At 37.2% G+C, this 27,786-nt stretch overlaps 1 protein-coding gene and 1 long non-coding RNA gene across 18 annotated transcripts in view; both read left to right on the top strand.

Annotated features, from left to right (window-relative positions):
- The window catches only part of ROBO2 (roundabout guidance receptor 2), a 1,015,778-nt gene that overhangs the window by 250,381 nt on the left and 737,611 nt on the right, over positions 1 to 27,786 (top strand). The window lies entirely within an intron of this gene.
- Positions 21,341 to 27,611, top strand: LOC147654418 (uncharacterized). The gene is made up of 3 exons (XR_015283981.1): positions 21,341 to 21,715; positions 23,809 to 23,903; positions 24,335 to 27,611. It is a non-coding gene; the product is annotated as an uncharacterized LOC147654418 (long non-coding RNA).

Raw genomic sequence — 27,786 nt, forward strand, 5'->3', positions numbered from 1 at the left:
ACACAACATTGCAAAATGTAATGAAACAGAAGAAAACCAGAACCAAAACCACAGCAAACATACAGCAAGCAGTAAATAATTACCTGCCATGGAATTAAACAGTCAGTTCCCTCAGGGGACACATGATGGGACCAGACAAAAAAGGAGCGTCATTAATTATGCAGCTCTGAATGAATAAAGAGTATAACAGTTCAAGCTTATCATCTATGATCTTTGTTATAAAACACAAGTATCAGATATTTAAGAGTGTTGAGAGGTTAATTGAGCAAATCTTTGAAAGCTGGTGTTGCTCTTTGGACACAGTGGTGTTTCCTCCCATAAACTGATGCCAACAGAGAAAAAATTCAATCAGCTTAGCTGGAACACAGAAAGTGTATTAGGCAATAACTAGAGAACTTTGTCAAGTTTATGCTTCTGATCTCAGACATGAGTTTGTCCACATTCCACTTTTATAACATAAAAAGAGAAAAAACACCCTAGCAATTTCCATTTATATGAATAGAAGTAACAATTAATCATCAGGCCTTGAAATTATCTTTCTGAGTAAGAAGGAGCAGGTCCAACTAGTTTGTAAAGAATGACTTTGTTACAGCTTCATCCTTGTAAACAGATTTGTCAATCAGCCAGTTCTGTGTAATCCAGATGGAAATTTAAATTGTCAAGGATGACATGCTTTCCATAGGCATGGATTTAAGGACTGGAGTATCTCCCTCCTATGAGGGAAGGCTGAGAGCTGGGACTGCTCAGCCTGGAGTGCAGATGAACCAGGGTAGAACCTATTCATGTGTATAAATATACATATAAATATGTATAGAGGGAATGTGAATGTGTAAAGGGAATGGAGCCAGGATCTGTCCAGTGACAGGACCAGAGCCAGGGGCACAAACACAGAAGGTTCTTTCTGAGCACAAGAAAACTCTTCTTCACTGTGACCAAGAGCTGCCTAGACAGGTTGTGGTGTCTCCATCCTTAGAGATATTGGAAAGGCACCTGGACAAGATCTTGGGATGTAGGTGGCTCTTCTTGAGGAGGGAGGGTTGGATGTGATGACCTTCAGAGGTCCCAAGCAGTATCAGCCATTCTTTGATCCTGATTTATGCTTATGAAAGTTTGCAATGATGAATCAATACTCCTTTCTTCCCCCACCCCCCTTACAACATTGAAAAGGTGGACATTTTGATTTATTTCACATATATGAGAATATTCCTCATTGATTTTTTTTTTTTTTGGTGAATTTAATTTGTGGTCCCACTTCTATACCTAATAGTTTCAAAATTTTCAATGTAGTATATTTCAAAAGTGTAGTAATCAATCATTTTAAAGGTTTAGTAAAGATCTTAATGTATAACTTGATAAACTATTACCCAATAGTTTATCAAGCATACATGCAATGCATTAACAATAGTGTTTTGTGCTAATACGTGCTAGTCTTGTCTGTTATATTCTTGTTACACATACAAGTTATATTTTTATTTTTTATTTAAAATATTAAATATGAGCATTAGGTGTTATGAAATTTTGTGTCTTGGGTCCAGAACTCTGTTTTCATCTGACATGTTTTGGGAGCTAAATTTGGTGTAGACACAGTAATATTTTGATATAAAGTACCTCAAAGGTGTTCAAGATTAGGCCACAAAAGTAAGAGAATAGTGCCTTTAATAGTCAGAAATGGCAAAATTTCTGTACCAATTAATTGCAAGCACAAAAGACCAACCTTGTTGGGAAACCTGCTGGCTGTAAAAGTATAAACCCATGAAAATGTGGACTTCACACTTTTGTTTTGGGACTGTGTTCCTGGACAAGAAGCACTCTGACACTGTAAGCTAAGAAATGAGTCTATAGTGATCCACAGTATCCTAGAATAAAAAGCAGATATTCAAAATGTGCCTTAAACTTCTTCCAAGAAGGGTTGTTTATTAATAGTAAAATATTTTTTTTAATAAATGATTTATTTTTTATTTTCTATTGCCTTTGCCAGTAGCCATATGATAATTAGGGGAGATAGCTTACCTTTTTTTTTTGTGGTTCTTAAAAAATGGTGATGTCATTGAGGAGGTTATCTATAGTAACAAAAATCCTTATTCACTAATTACATTCCACCAGACTTATGTTCTTCCATGCAGAAGACACAATTTAGAATAAAATCCGGGTCTGAAATGCAGAGAGAGAGGTGGTAATTCTGTTGGACATTTGACTGCCATGTTATAATTCCTTCTAGGATTTTCATTCAAATATAACTTGAAATTCTCAAACTGACTCCTCTGGTATTTCAAGCAACATATACTGAGCACAAGATTGTCACTGGTCAGGATAAGATGAGGGGGATAAGGGATGCTCTGTGTGTTTGGGGAAGACTTTAGCCTGATATTTGTTTGTACAGAATGAATATCCTAAGATGCTATGAAATTCTTGCATATCACAATACCAGAAACTGCTGTTGTCTCAGGCAGATGAAGACACTCAGAGCACTGAACACTTTGTAAGTGTTATTATGCTTTAATCACAGAAGTTTTACCAGACAAAAGATGTCTCAGTCCATTATTTTCATGAAATTGCAAAGTAAGTGCAGTCATTGTGAGACTGATGGTGCTGAAGAGTGAAGTGACACTGAAGACCTGAAGTGCAGGTACATCCCTTCAGCAGCTCCATCCCAAGCTATAAATGCTCCACCATTTCAGCAGAGGAATTATCCTATAAAAGAGATGCTGTGCCTGAAATAGGCCAACATAATTGAACTGCTTAAATACAATTTGAGTTCACATCTTATATATTCCAAAGGAATATATAATATATGGCTTATTTGGGAAGGATATGCTTGTAAGGTGCTAGCAGTAGAACTTCTTGTGTATGGAAATAAGTGTTATCAAAACTCCAATATTGTGGCATAATGACTGATAAGTATATGAGGTAGGACAAAAGAAAGTGGGTTTTTCTTCCCCCCTGCCAGGATAGTGATTCCAAAATCATGCAGTGGTGTAGGTCAGGTGAAGATAACTATTATATTTCTGCCTATTTCAATGAGTTTTTGTTAAGTAAGCTCCTACATGTTACTGTTTCTCAGCTGTGCCTTCTAACAAAACAAACAAAACAGAAAAAGTTTTCAGTAAAACAGAAAGTAAAACAGAAGTTAGGAATAGTTGTGACCCTTATTTACTCCAAGAAACTTGTAATGAATCATTTATGATCACAGAAGCAGCGTTTCTGTGATCTTAGTCTAAACAAGCAGTAGACAGAAGTCTTCCTTTTCAGAAATGTCAAGTCTCCTTTCTCCAGTATCTGCACTGATACAAGAAACTTTCTCTCTTCTTGCCTTAAGCCCCTGGTAGCTTCTGCCTCCCTCATTTTCTTGGCATCCTTCTGTGAAGGTACTGATTGCTTAGACATTTTCTCTAGTTTGAAAGCCAGCATCCTGTCCCTCTCTGTGTGCACTTCCAAACTAGACAGTTCACCCCTCCTTCAGCTGTGCCAGTTCACAATATGAAGTGTTCTGTGCAGAAATAATCCTCCAGAGTGCATATGTGTGTGTATGTGCAAGTTAGAGTGCAGATATTCATTATTCAGCTTAGTGTTCAGCACTGCAAATGGTTAGACACAAGTGAAAGATGATGAACTACAACCTCAGACTGAGAATAAAAAAAGACCTTGGATGGCAGAACTTCCTAATTTAGGTTTATGCTCAGAAGCTGATTGTGAACCTCTACACAACCACAGTGTGACAAATAACTGCTCATCCCACAGTCTAGAACCTGTAGCTTGGCATCACAGAATCACAGAATGGTTTGGGTTGGAAGGACCTTTAAAAGTCATCTTGTTCCAACCCCTGTGCTGTGGACAGGGACACCTTTCACTAGACCAGGTAATTCAGAACTCCATCCAGCCTGGCCATGAACACTTTCAGGGATGTGGCACCCACAGCTTCTCTGGGCAGCCTGTGCCAGTGTCCCATCACCCTCATCATAAAGAATTTCTGTCTCATATCTAAAACTTCTGAAGACACTCCATGTTTTGGTCTGTTAGCTTGATTTACCAGCATTGTTTGCAGCTACCAACACCTGCAGACAAGGGGATGAATCCAGGGGTCCTGGGCATCAGGGTCCAGCAAGCCCAGTCTCTGTTTTATAACACAGCCCTGTTGAGTTAGGTGGAGGCTGGGACTGCCCCTCCTCCCTTGGCTCCTTTGACTCTGTTGGGATGAATTGTGTCTCTTATGAATGAAACAATTTGTACCATTTGCAATACAGATCAGCTGGCACTCCAACTTGTAGGCAGCACCCTTGAGTGACATAAAAATGCAGTTACTTGGAGTGATGCCCAGGTGGGAAGACATTATAGAAAGGTCTGTGAGTCCCCACAGGTAATTTTCTGGCTGGCTCACTCCTGAATCGTTGTCAAATCCAAATTCTGCATCACTACTTCTGAAATATGATGGCACAGTAATGAGTTCTAATATAAATAAAGGAGCAAAATGGCAAGAGTAACTTCATATGCTAATTGTCCTGAATCCTGTGCATTCTGCAGCAGGCTCACTAAACATACACTACACTGAAAATTGGTGATGCTAATTCTATTTAAATATTATGGATTGTCAGTGTCGATTTAGGGAATGGACGTATATTTTCCATATTTATAAGAAGAGCTACCTAACCGTGGCAAAATAAATATTGACAGTCTTGTAGAAGTAGTACCAAAGAAATTACTAGACCAGTAACAAACTGCATGTCAAAAAGGCTTTACAAAAATAGTCCTCAACAGATTACAAATTATGAGGATGATTTCTGACATTTTATCAAGGCGGTGTGAAATATCAAATTTCAATGGTCAAAACATTTTCACCTTTTTCTATTCTGTAGCTCAACCCCTAAAAGAAAATCTGTTACTATCTGAAGAGGGAGCTTGTATATTTGAAAAATAGATCATAAAGATGGTAAAGGAAGAACAGCTTTTATGGTTTTGAAGTTTATGAAAGATTGATGTTTGAGTTGATAAGGATTCTTCAAAGGACACTTCTTTTGAATGCTCAGTGTGAAGAAATCTGCAAGCTGCTAAACAGATGCAATGTTTTTCAGTTATAAATCAAGGCTGATGCTATACAATCTTTTCAAGATATTGGGAAATAATAATTATTATTATTATTATTATTGTTGTTGTTGTTGTTGTTGTTGTTGTAGAATAATAACATGTTTTAGCACTTTCTGTCTCCAACAAGCTCATTCAAACTGTTCTCAAAGTTTTAAATGAAAACAGTAACCCATTTCCTGTAAGACTTCCAGTGCTCCATCGAGGTTGAGGACAAAACAAGGACAAAAACTTGTGTTTTTCTTGATTGTCTCTTTGCCATCCTCAGAGCTGCTGCTTTCCTTCTGCACACAGTTTGTCTGTCTCCACTCTCTGGCTGTGGGTGCTGCATTTGTGTCTTGCAGCCTCAAACCTGTCAGATGCTAGCATGTGAAAATCGTTCTCTTAAGCTCTGCCCCTATTTCTCTTAAAAAGCATCATTCTGGGGACATTCCCATGGCTCTGAAATGGCAGAGTGGGAACAGTAGGAGAAATAAAAACAGGAAACCACTAGTTATATCCTCAGTAATTAGATACCATCACTTTTAGACACATTTTCATTGCTTTTAAAATGTGTTTTTAATGCATACTTGTTTGAAGTTAAATTTAAGATTTCAGTAATTTACCTTCAAGCAAGTGCTGGCAAACTTGTAGATAAAGCATTTAGCTGTAGTCATAAAAACGTGACTGACCTAGCTTCAAGGAACACGTTTGCAGAAGATTATGTTATTCACTCTTTTAATTTTGAAACCAAAATCCCAGGTCATCCTGATGGCTGAGCTGCTCATAAATTCAGGGACCTTTTGTGAAAAAAGACAACAGGGACTGTTATCTTAAAAATAACTCTAAGTGCTGAGTACAGACATAGTAAATAAGATGGAGCAGTTACCAAAAGTCTGAACAGAAAGGGAGTCCAAAAATTATATCTGAGTGATAGAGGGGGAACAAAATAGGTTTTGCTAGTGTCCCAGTTAGGAATACATTAGTATTCTGAAGTCTCTTGTCACTTTCTCTCCTGGCTAATTTGCAAGTTAATAAAGTAGCTGAAGGCACAGAGTACTTAAGGATAAGTTTCTGCGTGTTTGTTGTGTTCTTTCTGATGTCAACTGGCTGGAAATAAGTGTATTAAAACACAAAGTCATTAAACTGAACTTTGTGGGATTAAAAACCAGTACATTACAATCTTTGATTGAACGTGTTCCTCTTTTTTGCATTTCTATTATTTCTGTTAGATGCCCATGAGAGGGTTTATGATTTTCTCTGTATCATTTGCCCCTAACAAAAAAAACCAAAGAGCAATGGTATCATACAGACATTGTAATTTGAACAACATTAGGACTAGACCTCAAGTCTGAAATATTTGTGGACTTTTTCTGAATTAATTTAACTTGCATTTTTAAGAGATTTTTCATTTCTGCTCTATCTCTGCCCCTTCTTAAGTGCTTCAAAAAGTCAATGTATGCAGTCCTTGACTTTTGTAAGCCAGTCAGTGAGAGGTCCTCTGTGTTTAAACACTCAGATGTGAGCACTGTTTTTTGTGAGCTGTTAGGCCCAATTAGTCCCTTACCCAGTTTTAGGCATTTTTTTTTTCAGCTGTCTAAAGTGAAGCATAGTCATCCTAGATTTCTTCTGTGGAGATAAATAGGCACGGATACTGCTGCAGGAAAATCTGCATCACCCCTGGAAATCTGGCCTGGCAGCTTTGCTCTGAATTCAAGCACCTGAGTTAAACAGCTAGTCAAGATGATTGTAGACTGGTCTGATCAGTCTGCTTTTCTTCCCTGTTTTCTTGAAGTCTGAAGCCTGCACTTTCAGATTAATGGCTGTGTTAATTCATGTTTATACAGAGCCCAGCTGGCTCCAACAGGGCACAGATTAGCCCTGTACGGGCTTGATGACAGGGCAAGTCCAGAAGAGCAGAATTTGTGCGAGCAGCTGCTTAAATAAATGGTGTAAATAAGGATCAAGTCCTATGCTAGAAGGTGCTTCCAGTGCTTTTCCAAGCAATTTGTCCTTCCTGTCTCTGCTGTTTTAGGAACTTGCTGTAAAGGAGCACTTGATTTCTCTTATCTCTTCCATACAGGCTATAATTAGGATTAGCAGAAGTGTTTTACTTAATGTTGCAGTAGTTCTTGTGTATGGCACTCATATCTTAAGTATAATTAACACTGGATAGCTCCCATTAGTGTTTTTAAGCATTTAAAATGTACTATAATGGCCAAAGCTAAAGTTGTCATTAAAGGGCCATTGCTATTTATTATGCTCATAAAGCAGACACTTTGCTACAGAAAAATATATCATTGGGTTCCATGTAGAAAGCAGTAACAGACAGCAGCATTAGTGATGGCACCCATGGGAATAAAGGACTGCTTTAAATTGATCCCATTCTTATTCTGCACAGGAGTCAACAGGGAAATCTAAAAGCAGGTGACAAATCATCGTGTTGCACAGCATAACTGATTAGCTGAGTTATGCTGTGGGGCAGGTTTGCTGTTTTGTCATGAACATTCCTTTCTGTAAATGCTTGACTTCTAGTTTTCAGTCTGTGTTCTCTTTATAATTGCAAGTATATTTCATAATTAACTTTTATTACATTCAGCTGGCATTGTTTAAGCAATTATAAAAAGGAAAAAAAAATATACTACCTTCATTATATTTTGGGAAAGGGGCCAGGTGCATTATTAACATGAGAATTTTGCAACAAACCTTTGCCTAGAAGTCTTGATCAGATGCCCATAGCTGTGAGCAGGTCAGGTTTCTTATTGTCACTTCTTCATTTGGTCCACTTGGTGAATGAATTACCGAGTTTTTACAAGTCATATTTTCTTATACACAGTGGTGAAATGTTCCCTTACTTTCATACTCCTTTTCTCTAAAGAAGTTAATCTTCCTTGCCAATGCTGCTCTGAGGATACATTTTAGTCACAACCCAACTGTTGGAACAAAACATGAGCCATTTATAGCAGTAAACAATTATCACTGAAATGAGATAACAATTTAATGGTTTTGCATGATTAATGCCCTACATAAATTCTTTATGATATAGAAATGAGGGATGATGTTGTGAATGTATAATAGAAAGTCAACAGAATGTGTCACCTTTTGGTTAGTTTCTAAGGAAACAGGCCATGCAATCAGTGTTTTCATAATAATCAAAAGTTCATAACAAAGCCATCATGTATTGTCCTTACTAAATTAAATTTCCAGAGGTACAGTTGTTGGCTTTTTTGTCCTTAGTGCCAATTATGCACACAAGAGGCCAATTCAGTTAATGGCATCCCTAGAGTCTTTTTCATGTTCATGATCCAGGGCAGGCATTTTCCAGTGTTGGTACCTCCATTTAATTGAAATTGCTGTCCATTTCAGGCATATAAATTAGTGGTCTGCTCTTCATAAATGTTTATTATCCCCAGCTGATTCTGACTTTATCCTCTGTCCCCAAGGTGAACAGACCTTGGAGTTTACTGTTTAGTGTCTTTGAAAATCAGGGCAACAAACTTTGGAAGGCCAAATACTATAGTCATGGAAAATTTTTTCAAAATTTGAAGTCTAGTATTACATGCCTGAGTTATTTCCTGCAGCTTAAAGAATGTCTAAAAATCAGTAAAATCTGTTAGAATTGTAGCATTTTTTTAAGATCAAAACTTTTTTTTTTAAGCTTATATTAAGACAAAATTAAAGTCAGCATCCAAAATCATTTACTTTGCTTCATAATTTTGAATATCTGTCTTCTTCCTCCCTAAATATATAGGTATACACATAGAAAATAAACTGTTAATACAGTAACAATTTTTTTAGAAAGTATTGCTGTGGACCATCTTGCATCTGACCTCTGCTGAAGCAATGCAGAGCCCTCTGCTGACTTTACTTGAGGCTTCCCTCTGTCATGCATGGCAGGAGCAAGGACATTTTGTCTTTCATTTCACAGAAAATTCTTCTTTGATCCAAAGGACGCACAGAGATGAACAAAATCATGTGCTTGTCCTACTGCCATGCTGCCACTGGAAAGAGGAAAGGAAAAGTAGGATTTCCTCTCCTGATTTTTTTTTTTTTAGCTACAGTACAATACCCTTCTATCAGCTTTATATGTATTTCTTTATAAAATACACTCCACTCTTTCATCAGACTATTTTAAGATAGCCTAAAGATTGGTTTAAGTCACCTGTTGATTGTTCCTTAGGTTGGTCCCTGGGGGAATGGACAAAAGGAGGCAGAGCAAGAGCATTATTGCAATGCAGATATTCCCTGGATCTGGAGTGGGCATTTAGGGCCATGGCCAGAAGGCAAATGTGGAGCTGGTACTCTGAAGCTAAGAAAGATGAAGATCACAGTGTCACATGAATGAGAAAATGGTATTATCCTAATAAGAGCATAGGTAATGGACACACAGAGTTACAATGAGATAGGGAAAAAAAAAAAAAAAAAAGGAAGAAAAATATAAAAAACAAGTAAACACCTAATTTGTTCCCAGACCCTGTGTGACTATGTCTGGTAAAATATTCCATCATTTTACTGGATTTAGTCCAGTGAGGTATGTTCCCAGAGCTAATATCCTTTGATAGACAGACCAAGGGTCATTTTCCATTGGCATTTACAGAGTTCTCGTCCTAAATAAACAAAACAAATCGCTATGATTGGTTTCATACTTTCATACTTTTACAGTCTTACAGAGATTTGTAGTTCATGTGCTGCAAATCTGAAAGTAGCCACAGTACTTGTGTAGGTAATAATTTATTTTTGCTGGTTCTGCTTGGGTATTTCCTAGTCATTTCTCAAACATAAGTTAGAAACCAGGAAAAAAAAAAAAAGTAAAAAAAAAAGGCTAATTGATAGTTTTTAATCACAGCTATGTGAAGCTGTGCTTCCTCAAAGCAGTAGGAATACCTCTTGTTGCATTGATAACTCATTTCTAGGATATAAAACTCATCAATAAACTTTGTTGTACAGTCCCACTAGAAACTAGAACTGCATAAAAGTTCAGTAAAAAGTCAGCAGTACATGTATCTGCTAGGATGCAGATATATGTAACTTTAGTAAAGAAAAAGTAAGACATAATATTTTATAATTTTATTTATTAAGCCATTAGTAATTAGTAAAGCTAATCAGAATTTGTGTTTTCCCACTGAGGATTTGTGGTTTCCTTTTAAAGCTGATGCTTTCCCTGGACAAATGTCAATTTTGACGTGATTCTTTTATTTTCTTTTCTTTGTACCAACGTTAAAACTCTGTCTGAATAGTTTCACTTGCAGTTTTTAACTTCTTGGGGGTGCCAGAGTGTCTCCAGTGAGCTACACTCAAATCCAAATGATTCTGCATAAGGTTCCTGGTTCTGCTGCATCTGTCCTTTGAATGAGGGAAATTAATCTGTTTTAAGATGATGCAGCATAGACACCACTTGATCAAAGAGCCCAGCATATGAAGAAACATATGAGCACCAAACTCTGGATGTTCAGTCAGTGGCACTAAACTGATTGTGACATGCAAAACTTCCAAACTTCTATTTTTTTTTAATAAAAATCCTTTCTGTTTGGTCTTTTTTCCCCAAATTATAAGAGAGAAATTTTTAGCCTTAGCCAGTTCTTCTATAAGAGAAATCTGGGAAAATCCAGTTGTCTCTGAGATGAAGGATGAAAGTGAGCCTACATGACATTCAATTTGCAATCCTTTATTTTTTAGCAGTTTTTGACAGATAGGAAGATGATACCTCAGAACTGCAGTTCACACATTGTTGCAGTAAAGACCTGTGCAAGCAAACTGCATTTAGAGTTTTCTTAGATTCAGGGTGGGCTATACTGTAGAACATGTGTAAAAATTACTCAGTCCAACTCAACCCATTTTGCTTGGGAAAAAGTCTTGGGCTCCAAGATCTGGAAAGAGTTTAAGGTATTAGGAGCTGCTCTGTCTGTTGATAACTTTGTACTTTTTTCTTTTAAAAAAAAGACTTCTGAAAAGGCCCAGCTTTGCAGCAGCATCACTGCTTTCCTCTTCTGGCAGTTGCTAGAAGCCTCCATAATTTTTTTGATGTAACTCCAGCCCTTATAAAAGGCAACATTCTACAAATGTTGCCCATTTTGTAGAATGCTGGTAGGAAACCTACTTTATGCAAACAAGTCATTTTTTTTCACCCAGTGACAGATTATCACAGGATAATGAGCTCTCTGGTGTTAATGCCACATAACACCTCCTGTTTCTGCCTGATGAGCCATGCAGGGCTGCATTTCTGGGCTTCCTAAAGATCGCCAGCCTGGGTCAGTGGGGCTGTCCGCATATCTTGACCTCTGGGAATCCCTTTCTTAACTTTACTGGATACCTCCTCCTGGATAGGCTGCTGTGTCATACCTGAACAAGGGCAAGCAGAGTGTTCAAGAGATTTTTGCAGTCAAGGAAACAATAGTAAAATATTCCTGGCATGTTCTTCATTATTCTTCTCATCACTTCCTACATTGTGAAAATTCTATTTAGACAATGAGTCTACCTGCAGTCCCTGTTTGTTAACAGGCATGGGGTAAAACAGGCTCTAAATCAACCATTCAAGTATTTCTCCATCTATACACTTTCCCTTTGTGTAAAAAAAATCCAAAAAAACACAACCAAGCAAACAAAAAATACCCCACAAATAAAAACCAAACCATAAAAAAACCCAAACAGGAATACTAAGTATGAAAAAAGTCTACACTTCTGATTTCTTAAATAATTCCATTCAGTCTTCAGTTATTTTTGCCCTGATTTTATGTCTCTCTTGAAGAGAGCAATGAATAAGTAGAATAACTGGAGTTTCCTCATATTTGTTTCATTTCCATAATGAGCATAAATAGACTATGATAAAAATCATTTTATCTCTGCTGAAGTCAGTAGCAAAACTCCCACAGCATTATAGGGTCAAGACTCCATTCCCCATGTGTTGCTGGGAGAAGATAAAAAAAGGGTGGTGTAAGGTATTTTTCTAATGTTTGCCCAAACAACCTTCTCCTGAAGTCTCATGAAGTCCCCTGAAGTTTGTTGGACCACTGCTGAATCCTTTTGAAAATGCTTTCCTAAGTATATATTAGTTATTTTTCATTTCTCTATTACTGTATGAAATGGAATTCTAATGAGAATTGCATTTTCCATTCTCTCACATAGTCTTACAATGGCTGAATGTTAATATTGCTGGAAATTTAAAAATACCATTCATCCAAGTCTGAGGCTGATATCTTTTATTATTTATTATTAATACAGAGGTCCTGAACATGTAGGAAACCATACTGACCCTTCTTATTTTGCCTGCAACTTCACATACATGTGTTTACATTTAGTAGGGGCTGTTTAGTGGAGTCTACAAGGTCCTCATGCTGTACTGTTTCTTTTCTGACAATATTCTAAAAAAATGTAAGTTCATAGACAATTATACACAAATCTAAAAAAAAATCCCCAGAGTCAGAGAGAATGTATATTTATAAAAGCACATAGATCCTAAATACTATGGGCAAATGCAATGATATTAAACAACTCCAAAGCAACAGGGATTTCATACACCTAGATTGATTCTGCTTGAAAAATAATTATTTTGTTTTCCTTTGCTTTTGCACATGAACTTGGATTTTGCTTTATTAAACTGCCTTTATCTTCACCCGTGAGTTGTTTTATAATCTATATTATTTTTCTCCACCCCTGTTTGAGTAAGGAAGAGAGGCTTAGTGGGTACCTGATATTCAGTCAGGGTCAGCCCACCAAAAAAACATAGAGGGCATTTTGGAGGTTTGGTTATCCACTGTGATAACAAAGGATTTGATACATAAAATAAGAATTTTTCAGTGAATACCTATTCAAAAGTGAAATTTATTCTTCTACAAATGGTCTGTAAATTGTTGAACCACCCCATATAGCCTCACAGGCATATCAAAGGGAAATAATTCAAGGATTTTTGGAGACCTAGTTATTTGTCCCTTTGATTATCTCATCATCTGCCTTCCTAGTTTATTTCCTACTTTAGTCTTAGGCACTGAGATTCTCTTTTGATCACTGCATCTGTAGAAAAGTGAAGCTAAAGCAGCACATGTGCTGGGGCTCCCATTAGGAGCAAAATGAACATTTTGGCATGTACTTAGCAACTGCTGTCACTTGTTGATGGTGGGAGAGCTGAAGAGCATAAGGATCTTAGGCTGTGCTCTTCTCCTGACAGCAGTTCCAACATCTGCAGAAAGCATTTTAGCAAGAACTGGGAAAAGTGGAATAAATAATAGTAAAATTACACATATGGTGTGAAGGTGACACAGACAAATGTATTTTCAGCTCTAGCTGTACTATTTCTAAGCCACCCTTTTGATGACTTAAGTGACAAGATACTGAGCAAGAGCATATGTGATTATTATGCACCATGTAGAGTTCAGAACAAAGCATAAATAATTGCCATGCAATATCAATTTGTTTGATCTAGGAATCAAATCTTAACCAGATTGTCTAGTGTCTGAGTATAACATTGAATGGTTTTATTACTACATATTATCTGAAAAAGCCTCATCTCTTCGAGAGATCAGCCTTGGGTGGTGCACAGCTGATGCTGCAAGAAGCAGCAGCATGTAGAAATTATTTGGCTGTTATTTATAAAGATGGACTTAGAGTGAGGCTATTCCTTTTCATTTCATCTCTCTTACTGTGAGGATCTGAAACTTCTACTCTGTCAGTATGAATTAGTCCCATTTTAGGAAATGGCTTGTAAAATGCACTGAATTTGAAATGATTACCTGTATATAGAAGCTTCTGAGATTTATCTTCTGTTGTGTGTATTTTTTGAAAATTGTGCTGTCCTGACAAATTATCTACTTTTGTTTCTGGAGACACCTGACAGATTTTTTTCTCACCCATTTCATCTATATCAAGATCAACAATTTACTTTCATAGTGGTAAGAGAATCAGAACAAAAGCCTAAAAGGAAGCTTGGCTGGTAAATTTTCATCATCAGTTATATCAGTGCAAAATTGCTGTTTATGATTTCCTGTCCTATTTTTTCACCTGCATTTACTCCTGTCCTAATATTTTTACCTACATGTGCTTTTCTCCCACTCTACTACCAACAACACATATTTTGTGGTAGAGACCATCTTTTGCAAACATTGATGCTTTATAAATTATGGCTTGATAGCAGTTCACTGACCACCCAGGAAAAAACAGTATCAGACTCACTCAGAATGTACACACAACTTAGAGATGCATTTTCCAAAATTTATTTTTGTCTAATAATTCCCTAGTTTGGGACACAGACATATTTTCCAGGACACAACAGTCCCAGGAAGGACTTGCCAATAGGAGCTCCACCAAAAGTTCTGAGCACTGCTTCATACGGCGCTCACTTGAAATGCAGGAGTCTGCCTGAAGCCAAAGTAAACACACAGTCACATTCTCCTCACAAAATTTATTTACTTTGTCAGTCAGGGCAAATCTCTCATTCTTGTCAATTTACACAGTCCCTCTGGCAGGTCACAATAGCAATGGTGGCATTATCAATATTTTTAAAAGGTCATCTATCAGGGAGAATGTGTTGTAGGTAATGAATAGGAGGGAAAGAACTGCTTTGTATGCTGAGAGAATTGAAAATGGTACAAAAAGTTCATATACCTTAACAACAAGAGTTTAGTGTATTTGCAGTTTGCAAACCATATCAACAACCACATAATTCTAACTTTGCCAAATAAGAGTTATTCTTTTTACCACAGTCTGTATGATTGGTATTGGTCTCCACATGCAGGAAGAAGGGGTTCAAATAATAGGAACCATTTTATTCAAACAAACAAACAAACAGAACATTGGTTTGATTTTCAAAAAATATTTTATTTAAATGTGTGTGTGTTGTGAGAACTTGCACTTTGTTATCTGGAAACAACTGAGTTTTTCCAGCTTTCATTTGTCTTAAGCTGATAGGGAAGAAATCTAACAAAACAAAAGCATCCTTGTTACGTCCTCCAAAAGATCCCACTGCTACTTTGCTGTTCACAGAAAACTGGGAAGTATTTCTGGTGCTTTACAGATAAATGTGATCAGTTCTTGGCTCCAAGGAGCTTAGAAGTTAAACCTCAGAGCTTGCTTTTATATATCTAATATATAATCTTTTATTTGTATGTATTAAGGCTCAAAAATTGAACTTTGGAAAATTTTCTTTTAAGATTAGTAATTATTCCAGTAGATATAAAAAAGTTGGTTTCTTTTTCCCTAGAAAATGGAAGATAAGCCAGATGAAGGCAAATTTTTTCTTTTGCTTTTTAATTTTTCATGCCCAGGGAATGGAATTTAAGTTAAAATCTGTGTACATGAAAACAGCAAAACCTTATCAAAATTTAAGTCCAAAAAATTTGGAGCTTTTTAGGATATATAAAAGGGTCTTGTCATTTGAATTGAAAAATCCACATCTGACATCAACAGTTGTTATCAACATTGTTAGCAATATTGCATGTCAACCCTGTCAAGGAGTTCCAAGCAATGAAGAAAATGTGGGAGACTTAATAAATTATTTCTGATGGTCAAAACTCTCATCACTCAAGCACTTTGATACACCAAAGATTCCTACCTGAGATGTGTATGAATGGAAATCCTCTTGCACTCTGGTCTACACTAAGGGTGGAGAACTCGGTTTCTTGAGACTCCCTGCGTGCCCCAGGAAGACTGGGAGCAGGGCAAATGTTGAGTTTGAAGTGTGTTGCTGAGGTTGGGCAGTGAGGGCTCCAGCTGTATCAGCAGTCATTTGGCACAGCAGGAGGAAAGCACGATGGGGGCTTTGGCTGGCACTTCAGGTTTACTCAGCTCCAGGGCACTGCTGCTGATGGGGTAATTTCACCACTGAAGTTTGTGGTTTAAGCTATAGAGATGGTTCGTTAACAACAAGAAACTCCAGCTCACACTGTGTCTCTTGCTTTCTCAATAGCTTGACTATGAAAAGCCTTTGGCACTGCTTTCTTAGACTGAGATTCCCTGCGGAGAGTCAAAATACTGCTGTCCCCATTTTCTCTCATTGTCACTGGTGCATATTTACGTGTTGACTCAATGTCCACTGAAGTTTATGGACAGGCTCCACAGCATTCCCTTGGCTTTGCGACAGGGAAAAGACAGCCAACACTGGGTCTTCACGAGCTAAAAGAAAATCAATTTTAATTCCACAGGATGGAATTATTGGGGTAGAAAAGAGAAGTCATTAAATAGCCTTGCTTGCTCCAAGGCTAGCGATATGGAAGAAGAATTGAAAAGAGAAATTTTTACATTGGATTGCTGTAATTGTTACAGGCACCCGCCTTATATTGCATTCCCTTGTTAACCTAACAGCTAGCTGGTGTTGGTAAGTATCTATATTTTCTCATGGAAAGCAGTATAACCATTATTCTGGTAGACTAATAATGCTGCTGCTTTCCTTCTCTAATTAAAACTAGTCGCCATAAAAGAAGGCAGTAGGATACACAGTGTCATATTTTAAAGCTACAGGCCTGTAACCTTGATGTAGTAACAATAAATACATACAGAATAAACACTAGTGTTTAACTGTAAGGCAGGAAAAAAAACTAAAAGCAGGGAAGGCAGGCCAGAAGCTGGGCTGGGGTTGGGGAAGGGGACTTATTTTGTAGTGGGGCTGCTCAGGGGTGCCTCCATGTAAGTTTCTTCTCCAGGGCTGGCTGAAGTGCCTCACAGGACCCTCTTTACACCAGCACCCCTAGCAGAGGGTGGCCAGCATGCTGAGGGACCTAATTGCCTTCAGCCTCTCTGCATACCTTGGATTTTAGCATTCAAAACAGTTCTGGACTGAGCATTTTGAACAGTTAATTTCACTTGCCAGTTGTCTCCTGGAGCACAAATGTATTTCTGCTATGGGTACCCTTACCATATAAGCAAGTCTGCATCTTCCAGCAGGCTCCTCAGAGACTTCTTGTGTAAGGATATATTCATGTGTGTAAAGACTTCTCATTAAAAATTTTCTGTAAAGTTCAAAAGTCTTCAACTCAAGGGGTAACAAACGCTGTGTGAAACTGTCTGTTCATGCTCAGCTCTTCTAAGCTGACAACTTCCCACCAGAGAAGCTTAGCTCAAAATCTGGTGAATCTGAAGAAATCTGAAGAATTCTTGTGTTGCACTGAAGTCCCACAGGCTTGTTCCTTAGCACATGCAATATGTGGATCTTACCAAAGGCACTAGTAGACATGTTTGGTCTTATTTTATTCTCATTTAAGAAAAGGTGAAGTATTAAAATATAAAGTTATGTTTTCAGATACTGTGTCAGGTTTGTGCCTTTTAAGTTGTTTGGTTTGTGTGCATAATCTAAATTAACCACAGTGAGTTATGAAAGGGCAGTAATCAATAAGACAGCTTGTTATCTATGTTATTCATAATTATCCTGATGCTGCTACTAATGTATTGGATTAACTAAAGCATATTAAAAATAAAAAAAATAAAAAAATCCTAACAGGACATCTCATTATCACCCTTATTTTTGCTCTGAAGTTTTATTAGAAAATCATGCTACTCATGTGAACTTCCACAACAACAGCATTATCCCTAGGGCGTTTTTTCATATCAAGGTTAATTTAAAGTGATTAGCGTGAGTGCCACAGATGTTGCTATGGGAATAGGAACCTCACATCTACTGTGATGGACATCACATGATTGCTGTTACAGCTCCAGTGTGATTGGATTATTTGTTTTAATGACATGCAAAATAAGTCACATGATGAAGATCAGAATCTCCTTAATAGCATTTCATATTCTGGAAATCAATCACCTCTTCTCCATTTCTCAATGTATAAAGTGCCTGAAGACCACATAAAACAGATGTCTTTGGTTTACTGCTACTTGTATCTGACTGGCTGGTAAAATCTACCACTGGTGACTAAAATACTTACCTATTTGAAAAGTGAAAAAAACAAGTACTTACATTTTACCATAGCAAGAAGTATTTTCTAAAATAAGATTTTAGCTTGAACATAATTAGATCACTTTTTATAATAAATCCATATGCTGAATATGTGCAAAGTCATGTAAGGATGGATGATCCCTCTGCCATCAAAGCCAAGGAGAAGCACCTCAGTAGTGCCTCTGGGTTCTCTTCTCTCAACTCAGCCACAGGTATTTTAATACATAGTATTAAAAAGATAAAAATGTTTTCTAGGGACTCCATAAGGACAATAATTAACACATAGAAAATGTGGCATAGTCAAAATATTCATTTTAATATATTACTTAATAACACCTTACTCTCACAAATGTGGACAAAAGACTATGATTAATAGAGTCTTTAGCACTATCACTAGTGAAATGGGATAGCTTTGTCATCTACAGGGGCATGCTTTATAGTCTAAGGGGTGCTGTGTGGTGCCACTCAGAGGCACTTTTCTCTCTCTGGTGACTGCATAGACAATGAAATCTCCTAAATTTGTTCTCCTAAATTACATCTAGAACACACTCTAAAGCAAATTCAAGTACAGCTTATTAACCTTTCATTCACGTTCCTCTCTTGTGATTATTGCTATGAGTAATGTTTGGATTTTATATCTGTAATTTTCCTATTTCCTATAAAAAAGAAGCAGTTAATTGTGAAACTACTCTGAATGCCAGCTTTACTTTCCAGATAATTTTATGTCTTTGTTATGTGATGTGGTTTTAAGCATGCTAATGGTATTCTGTACAGGATGATGCTATACAGAAAATTCATAAGTAAAAGGAAGAAGTAAAGAGGATTTTTGAACACTCTGAGGATAACAAAGAATAGCTCATATTTCGTTTAGTTGAACACTAACTTACAGAACTCTCACTTCTACTTTTAAGGTGGAATAAATTTGTGGTTTAGATAGCACCTTTCATCCCTCAGAGAGTGTCAAAACTAATTAGAGATTTATATTATCCTCTCATGATGGGTGATAGGTAATCATGACAGCAGGTCTTCGAACCCAAGCTAACAATAACACTAGCTCATGAAAATGGATTTGTTTGTCATGGTAGCTGCAATTCTATGGCTCTACTGCCCTCTGTTCATTGGAAATATTCTGCTCTTTAATTTTCAAGGAATAGTCACCTGGGAGGGACAAGGATATGGTTTTGTGACCACTGGAAGGGCAGGACTTCAGCAGCTCAGAGCCACGCTCAGCAAATAGAACACAACAGAAGGGAACACTTCAGTTGGAAACAGTGAGTTATAAACTCATATCTCTGCAAAAGCTTGGTGTCAGCTGAGCAGTTCTGCTCCCATTTGAGTAAGCCATACAATATTTGGGTATACAGGAGGTGAATATAAAGAGAAAGATAAATGGAGGGATTTCTTCATGCCTCTGGTGCTTTCTATTCACTCACCATCTGTGCCAGGAGACTTAATACTCAGTTCTTTGCTGAGATTGAATTGTTATGAGGGTTTAAGTATAAATAAATAAAATGAACAGCGGCCTTCTTCAGAGATGAGGAAGTTGTGGCTTCATCAAAGCAAAGGAGTTGTTCCTGACTGGAATCTGAACTGATTTCTACTCTTCCTGCAAAACAGAAGAATGACTTTGGGCCTTTTTATCCACCTGTCCACACAGAATATAGTTCCTCTGCAGGCAAGTGGTAAAGGCGTGGATCCAAGCTTTTCTCCATTGATAAACAATGATGTAGTATTTGAAATAGCTGGAAACAACCAAAAAATCACATGCAAGTCATCTTGGATGCTACATGAATACTACAGAATTCCACTCATGTAAACCAGCCCCACATCCTTATTTCACCTCACAAGTTTGATAAATCCTCAATAAGCAGGACTCTTAAACATTGGATTCCTTATGGTGATAGGTTTATCCTACATTAATATCTCTACACTAGAATTAACAATGCACAAAGGCTTCTTTCTGTTCAGTTCCTTCATTTCCAAGTTGTTTATTCTGACAATATTATAACATAGAAAGTAAGGCAGGATTTTTAAGCACCTTTAAGGATCATTGTGATTTTTTAAAATGGAAAATACTTTCAGAATCGTTTGCCATAATGATGTTACTCTAATAATTTTCAATGGCAATGATGACATAGTGGTGTAAAACCCTGATTACTAAAATGGTATATCACACCCAAAGTATTTTTGATTAAAAATCACAAATTATTTTAAAAACATAATCTCATCCCTTGAAGCAAGGATAGACACTTGGGATGCTAATTTCATTTATACCAAAGGCATTTCAGAAAATTTCTGAAGACAAAATTTGAAGAGATTCAAAGATATTATCCAGTAGTCAAAGGCATTAACAGTTTTATCATTGAAATGTTTAGTGAATAAAAACACGACCCTGTTTTTAATTCAAAAAAAATATTAATTTTCCCTATTTTGAATGTTTCTATACTTCCAGCTGCATACAGAGAATATGTATTTTATAAAAAATTAGTGGTTAGAAGACTGATGAAGAATCATCTCACAATCTCCAGATTAAGCAGAAGAGGAAATTGTATAAGAATTTCAACCCCTTGTGCAGACAAAAGCCTTTGAGAAACGTGTTACAATCTCTGACTTTTAGATTTACCACATATTCCAAACAAGCTCCCAGAAATTCACCTGTCACTATTTAGAGTTACAGTATATGTTGACAATAGATCTTAAAATCACTCCCTCCTGCAGTTCAATTTGCTATGTTCCACTTTGCTGCCCTACATACATTCTATGAACAAGTGTTTTGGTTTTGGATTTTTTTTCAATATAGATATCTAAGTGCAGGATTTTTCCTCCAGACTTTCTATGCAAATGCTTTGAGTATTTTTTGGTTATACTTATGTAACAACCTACTAAATTAAGACTCGTTATCCTCCTGTGTTAACAAAAGCAACATTTTTAAAGGTTAACAGTTGGTTTATAACAAAAAGGAACATTTTGCTCTGAATGCAACAAATCCCGAAAATGGAACAGTTTATTGCTGGTAATTTCTGTTGTTAAAAGTTCTTTTTAATCATTTAATTATACCTTAGGTCCATTAAGGATCTTTGGAAAATTTTGTCATACTGGCACGTTAAGTGTCATTCTGGCACATTTTAAAGCATTTTTATAGCATTGTGAACTTGCAAATGTAAGGTCAATACTTTCCCAGAGCTCATCTGTGGTCCCACTTTAATTTTATCACAAGCAGTGTGATGCAGTTGTCCTTACCAGAGAACTCCCTGTGTATCTCTTAAAACCAGCAAGTGCCAGTGCCCCAGCTGTTGTGAATCAGCATAGCTCTGATGAGGTCAGAATTTTGAATATGGGCCAGGAAGGGTTAGGAGCTGGCATTGGCACCTCCTTAGCACCATCTTTCTCAAATGAGGGCTTGCAGGTTCAGCTGATTTTAGGGTGGTTGAGTTTGCATGGGTGATGTGACTGTAGTCTCATAGAACTCAGCTTCACAAAATTACTGTGTTTGAGCATCCAGAATTAACTTGTGAATGGGTTCTGTGAAATCCCTCAGTGCTGGACTGTGTTCATGTTAAAGAGATGGAACCAGAGTATTAATGTCAGTGGGAGGAGACAGTGCTCTGCTCAGACCTACTCTCAACAAAAATTACTGTTCAAAAAGCTCACAAAGTGCAACATCTCCTTGTAAGAAGTCTGCATTTTCGTGTACTTAATCTATGACCGTGATATGCACCAGATACTCAGGAGTTTGAAGTTCAAACTGGAATAATAGCAACATTCTAAGGATGCAAGCCTCTGATAGCTTCTACAGTAAGTATTGAGGGGTGGAGGTTATTGAAATGATTACAGATTTTGTCAGTCAAAGGATATGTAGTTTTTCAAAGGTGAAGGAAGGAAAGGGAAGATCTGTAGGGTTTCTACTCCAAGGATGTGTGGACAGATAGAACTCTTCCGTTATGCTTTGTAATGGGATCCTGCCTTTCTTGCTCCTAGGCTTGATCCTTACTATACAGTTTTCCTCATTAAGTGTTGTCCAGGCTTGTAAGGAAACAAAGAATTAATTCCTCATGCTCACTACTGTTAACATGAGAAGAGAGGGCGAGGTTAGGGCAGGAGTTCAGACTGGGGTTTTTTATTCATCATCTGTAAGAGCTTTTCAGACAGAATGGGAGCATCTACAAGAAAAGAGAAGTATTTTACTTCTACAAAGAGGGGCAAAGGATGCTGATGCAGTGAAATGTCAGAAGTGGACACTTGAGCATATACACTTCTCTTCCCCAGATTCCTGTGAATGGTCAAACTCTTTCAGGAATTGTAGACTAAAGGCTTTTTTTTTTTTTTTTTTTACTTTTTTAAGGTCACAGTTCTGCTTGTTAATATTAACCTCCCAAATGAAGCTTTTAGTGGCCTATTTCATCCCATTTGTGAAAGAGATGAGAATTTATTAAGAGCTCTCTCTCTCTCTCTAAATTTCCCATTACTAAATTAAGCATGGAAATGTGGTTTTCTTTTTCCTCAGATACCATTTGTTTCCCAAAAGTAATTACAATATCAGCTTGATAAAGGCTGCTAGTAATTTTGTTAAGAAATTTTCTGAAAAAGTAGCAGGAAAACTTAACAACCTAAGGGAATTGCCTGTGGAATGGGGTGGTCTCAGGAGACCCCCCCTCCTACCCATTAGGAATTCTAACCACTGTAATTAGCAGCAAATTTCCCTATCTCTGTATGTTAAACAGGGAATTCATCTTTGGTTTGTTTCTGCCTGGGGCAGAGAGAGACTGAAGGAAGGGAAATGTAGGGATGTGCCTGCCTGGGTTAAACAGCCTTAGCTGCCCTGGAAGGAAGCAAAACCACAAATTACACCAGCCTCTGATTTATAACCTGTGCAACCCTGTCACAGTCAGGGCCTTGCTTCAGTTATAATCCAAGGGAAAATGCAAGTGCACAGGTAGATAGGAAACACCCAGGTAGAGAAATTATGGGGTTATGGATGAGGTTGTTTAAAAACTAATGAATAAAAGATGAACATTTGCATTGTAGAGTTACTGTGCTGAGAATACCAGTAACTTTTTGTGAGCTCTTTTACTGCCTCTGCAGTAGCAAAGCTTATCTGAGTAAATATTTTCTGTGTCAGAAATGGTGAGGAACTGGGAAGGTGATTACTGCATAAGACTGAAAATATCTTATATTGTCTGACAGCCATCCTCTGAGACTCTTGATGAGCTTCTTCTTGGTGAACAGTAATCAGTAATCCTGCCAGGAAAAAGAGACTGAAAAAATAAAAGACATGTTCATTGGTGTAATGAGTAACAAATCTAGATGCTAATAAAACCCAACAAATTGCCTTGCATTGTGCTTCATTATTTGTTTATCTATCAGCTTTATGAGTGATCCTACAATTGCTGGTTTCGATGCTGACTTTGTGCATCCCCCACAAATGGTACTTAAGTAAATGGTCACTAATATGTGCTCACAGTACTCCTGAAGTGTGAAAAAAAGCCACTAGAAAGAATTTCTAGTATTCTCCTCAGGACCGTGATATATTTTATGTAATTATTTCCAGTGCATTTGAGAAGGCAGATGATAAAGTTAGTTGTTTTCTTGCATCAAAAAAAAAGTTGTGTTATAAATATTTGCACAAACTGGTACCACAATATGACCTATATTTGAAACTGGACCTGAATTTATAACTATGTTTCTATTAGTATCCCTGGTTGTCATAAGCTAATTGTGAACTTGGAGACTTAAGTAAAAAGAATGGGTGATAAACTTTGCAGTTTAGATTCCTTTCTATTTTTTCTGGTTTAATCACTACTCTAAAAAACAAACAAACAAAACAACTGAGCTAAATATCTAAAAATATTAATTAAATTTAAATTATTTTCTTTCCTCTTTGATTCTAGCTGGAATGACAGAATAGAGAATGAAGAATGACCTGTGAATTACAGAGCAAACTGTCATATGTGCCACTTAAAGCACCTTATTTTTAAAATCTGGGGTAAATACGACTAGATTTAGCTTTGCACTTGCACATTAAAAAAAAAAAAAATTACTTTGGTGTCAAAAGCTTTCCTAATACAAACTAATTTGCATATTTTCTGTTGTTCACTAAGGTAATTTTGTACTATGTTGGAACACTAATCTAAAAAGAGCTTGACTGTCTTTAGAGAAAAGAACAGATTAGAAAAACATAATCAACCCTTTTTACTGAATTCACAAAAGTAAAACTGAGTTATCTGATCTTCAGAAGAATGTACCCTAGATGCTGATTTCCCAGATGACCTTTCTTTTAAAATTGTTTATGCTGCTTATGTGTTTTAAATCTAGACTTCACAGCTAGAAGAAAATAATTGCTATTATATACTGAGATTTTTATGTATTTTTTCCCTAACCATCTGGACATTATCATACCTCTTCTTCCAATGCAAGTCTTATCACAAATGCTGCATTTCTGACTGAGGTCTATTTGTTTCATCTGTGGAAGTGGTGAGTGCCTGGTAAAGCTGGATGTATGGGATTTTTACCTTTTCATTGCTCTTAGGAACTAGTGGCAATCTAACTGCTTTGGGGGAAGCCAGACCTCATCTGCAGTGCACTTTTTGTGCTGTTAATTGATTATATTAATTACATACCTCAGAGGCTTCTTTTGGTCACCTCTAGAAGCCAGAGAACAATTTCTTTTCCTTTACTGCACAATAGTGGTAGGGGGGAGGATGAAATGGGAAAGAAGTGAAGAGTTGAAACATCAGAGATGGAAATGGAGCTGGAGACAGCATGTGCTGCTGCTAGAAATTCTCATCTGCTTTGTTGACATGTTTTTGTTAGACAGAGTTAATCTTAATGATAACAAATTATATTTATCCTCTATTAATTGAGCATAATGGCACTTATCCTCCCCTGCTTGTGTTAACAGTTTTCAAATCTCTTCCCTGTACACAAATGCCATTAGAGTTTTGAAGCCACAGCAGTTCAGGGCAGTCCATCCTAGCAGAGACTGAGCCTGCCCATCCCAGGAGGATCCCACTGGGACTGGGATGTCCCCAGCGAAGGTGACAGCAGTGATGGGCCAAGTACTCGCCCTTGGAAAGCCAAAGAGACTAAAAATATTGACAGCACGGTGTGGGTGTTCAGTTTCTTGTAAAATATCAGTGCTACACATTTGTCATGACACTGAGGGAAGGCCAAGAACAGGGGCTGTGTGACAGATGGTATAGAAAAATCTGGAATGTACTTTTCAACTTTAAGACTTCTTGGTACTGGCAACAGAGAAATGTCTCAGGAGACTGTGAGCAGGAAAGAGAAATCATGTTCAAGAAAGAAATACCTTTTACTTCTCTGAAAGAAACTAAAGTAACTGCTAAGTCATTATTCTCTTCTAAATCACTTGGGATGGAATATTTTTTCCTACAAAATTTAAAACAAGTGCTTAAGAATATGACATTTGTATGTTTGCTCACACACATCTGGCATTATTTGTTTCTTATAAATACACATGGCTGTCATAAAATCATTAAATAAATAGTGCTTAGGCTACACTTGGAATCAGCCCATTATATTTGCATGCCTGTATGTGAATAATATTTATCACTATCTGGTCTTGAGTATTTCATCATGATTTTGCATGTTTTGTATAATTGCATCATTATTTACTAAAAAAACTGGTGTTGACAGAAACAGGACAACTGAACTCTGTTGATGCAGTTAATTGCTACTAGACCTTGTACCTCATACTGCATCCAAATTAATTTATGGTTTGGATCTCTAAGTAGCTATCATCCAGCTGTAAATTTATGCAAGTGTCTTAGACTTGATTATTGGAATAGGAGCCAAACAAAGAATAACTTGAATTTTTATACTAAGACACATGATTAAACCTTTTCCTATTTTTGTCCTCAGGAAAGTTTTCCAGGGTTTGTCTATTAGACTTTTTGTTCATAGTCTCATCTGATATTTTACATTATCCTCCAACATTGGAAAAAAGTGGAAGAACTGCAATGGATGTTTTCCTTTTATTTTTTCCCCCTTCTCAATCTCCTTTTTCTCTGCTTGGTTACAGTTCTTCCTGGATTCCTTTGTCACAGATTTTAATTTTTAAATGCTGGTGGAGCATGGTGCAGACTGCCAACATCCCTTAGCTTATCACTAGGGTATCTTGTCTGTAGATCAGCCTGGGCATAAATATTATATATGTCAGCTCCCACACTACCTGTGTTTCCACATGAATGGCTTCATTTCCACCACAGAAAGAACAGTAATGAGGCCATTAAGTGACACAGAGCACACTCCTGTTTAGTCAAAAGGAAACACACAGCTCTGTGCTGCCTTTGTGTATTTTATTCTGAATGTACACAAGTCTAAAGACTCAAGGTAAAAATACTCAAGAAGACCATGGCTTTTTCTCTTTCTCTGCTCTTCTTACAGTATTTTAAAAATACTTCTTTTATGTTACCTTCCAAAGGTCGTTAATTTCTTTGTGGGATACTTGTGGAACCCTTGCATCTCTCTGCAGGACAAATACTCAAGGAAATCAATTGTTCATAGCCACATTATGGCTATGAACACATATGACACATTAGAGTCAAGAATCTGCCACTGTTTATCCCAGATTGGTATCTGACTTCTTCCACCTGTTTTGTTAATTTCCCTGTTACTGGAAGCATTGCTTGCTGTGGGTATTTCTGAGTGGAGACTGAGCATGTGCCACGTGGAGCTGCTTGACTAAGAGATTTTGCCTGAACACCTGGGAAGCTTTCAGACCTGAATTCCTTGCTTTTCTACTCTAAGCATGTAAATCCCCATTGAAACAGCACTTGGATTTCTGTATATGTCTTTGTGTCAGGCTTTTACCGCTCTCAATGTACATAACACTCCAACAGGTAAAAACAGCAAAACCCTTACAAAAATCGTAACTAGACCTAGATAAAGCTATTCTGAAATGAAAAGCTCTGTTTCTGAGAGAATGACTGTATTTCCCAGCTGAAATTTATTTCTGCTCTGAAATTTATTTTAAGCTCTGAACAGTTTAGAGTCAAAGCAATCAAACCAACCAGGCTGCACTGCTGCTTCATATTTTCAAGAAATAAATCCTTAGTGTGCCAAATGTGTATCTTCAGGGCAGCAATATGAGGGGAAAAGAAATTGATTCCAGCACTTCTAAAAATGTTTGACTAAAGTACTTGGCATCTTCCACAGCAGGTAGAAAATCACAAAACATTTAAACCAAACTATCTCAATACCGATTTATTAAAGTAGTTGTATCATCAGATGTACCAAAGGGAAAATTAAACCAACTACCTTTATAAAATGTATTAAACTAATTTATTTTACTGCACCTCAGCAGGAGGAAAAAAAATAAAATGAGGACAAGCTTGCCACCAGTAATGAATAAAAAACACTCCACAGCAGGAAGGAAAAGAAGCAGAAGGAGAAAAAAAAAAAAAGATTGAAGGCAATTTGTCATAAAGAGTACCATGTGCAACATGACAGCTGAGGTCAAAATAGGTGCACCTTTTGTAACTACATGCTGATGTTCACTCAGACATGACAATTTCATCTTATTATTAACATTGGCTTACAAAATTTCTCTTTGTGTGCATTAAAAGCTGAAAAGGCATCCCACTAAGATAGCTTAGTCATGTTCAGTGTAACACTGTTCATTTACATGGAGCTGTAAGAAAGGGAAAATACACCTGTATTGGAGACACTGTCCTCCAAGGGCTCTGAGGGTGTTCCTGTCTCTCTTTGGGCAATATCCCAGCTGTTTTCACTAAGGGATTTGCCTTGCTGTGCTGCCGATTTGAGCCTCTCAGTTCCAGTTAGAGCATTCCCAAAGGGTCTGGGCCAGTCAGTGGGCACAGGTCAGTGTCCATTCAGCACAGAAT

The sequence above is a fragment of the Cyanistes caeruleus genome, chromosome 3, assembly GCF_971803275.1.
Source record: "Cyanistes caeruleus chromosome 3, bCyaCae1.hap1.1, whole genome shotgun sequence".
Taxonomy (NCBI): Eukaryota; Metazoa; Chordata; class Aves; order Passeriformes; family Paridae; genus Cyanistes; species Cyanistes caeruleus.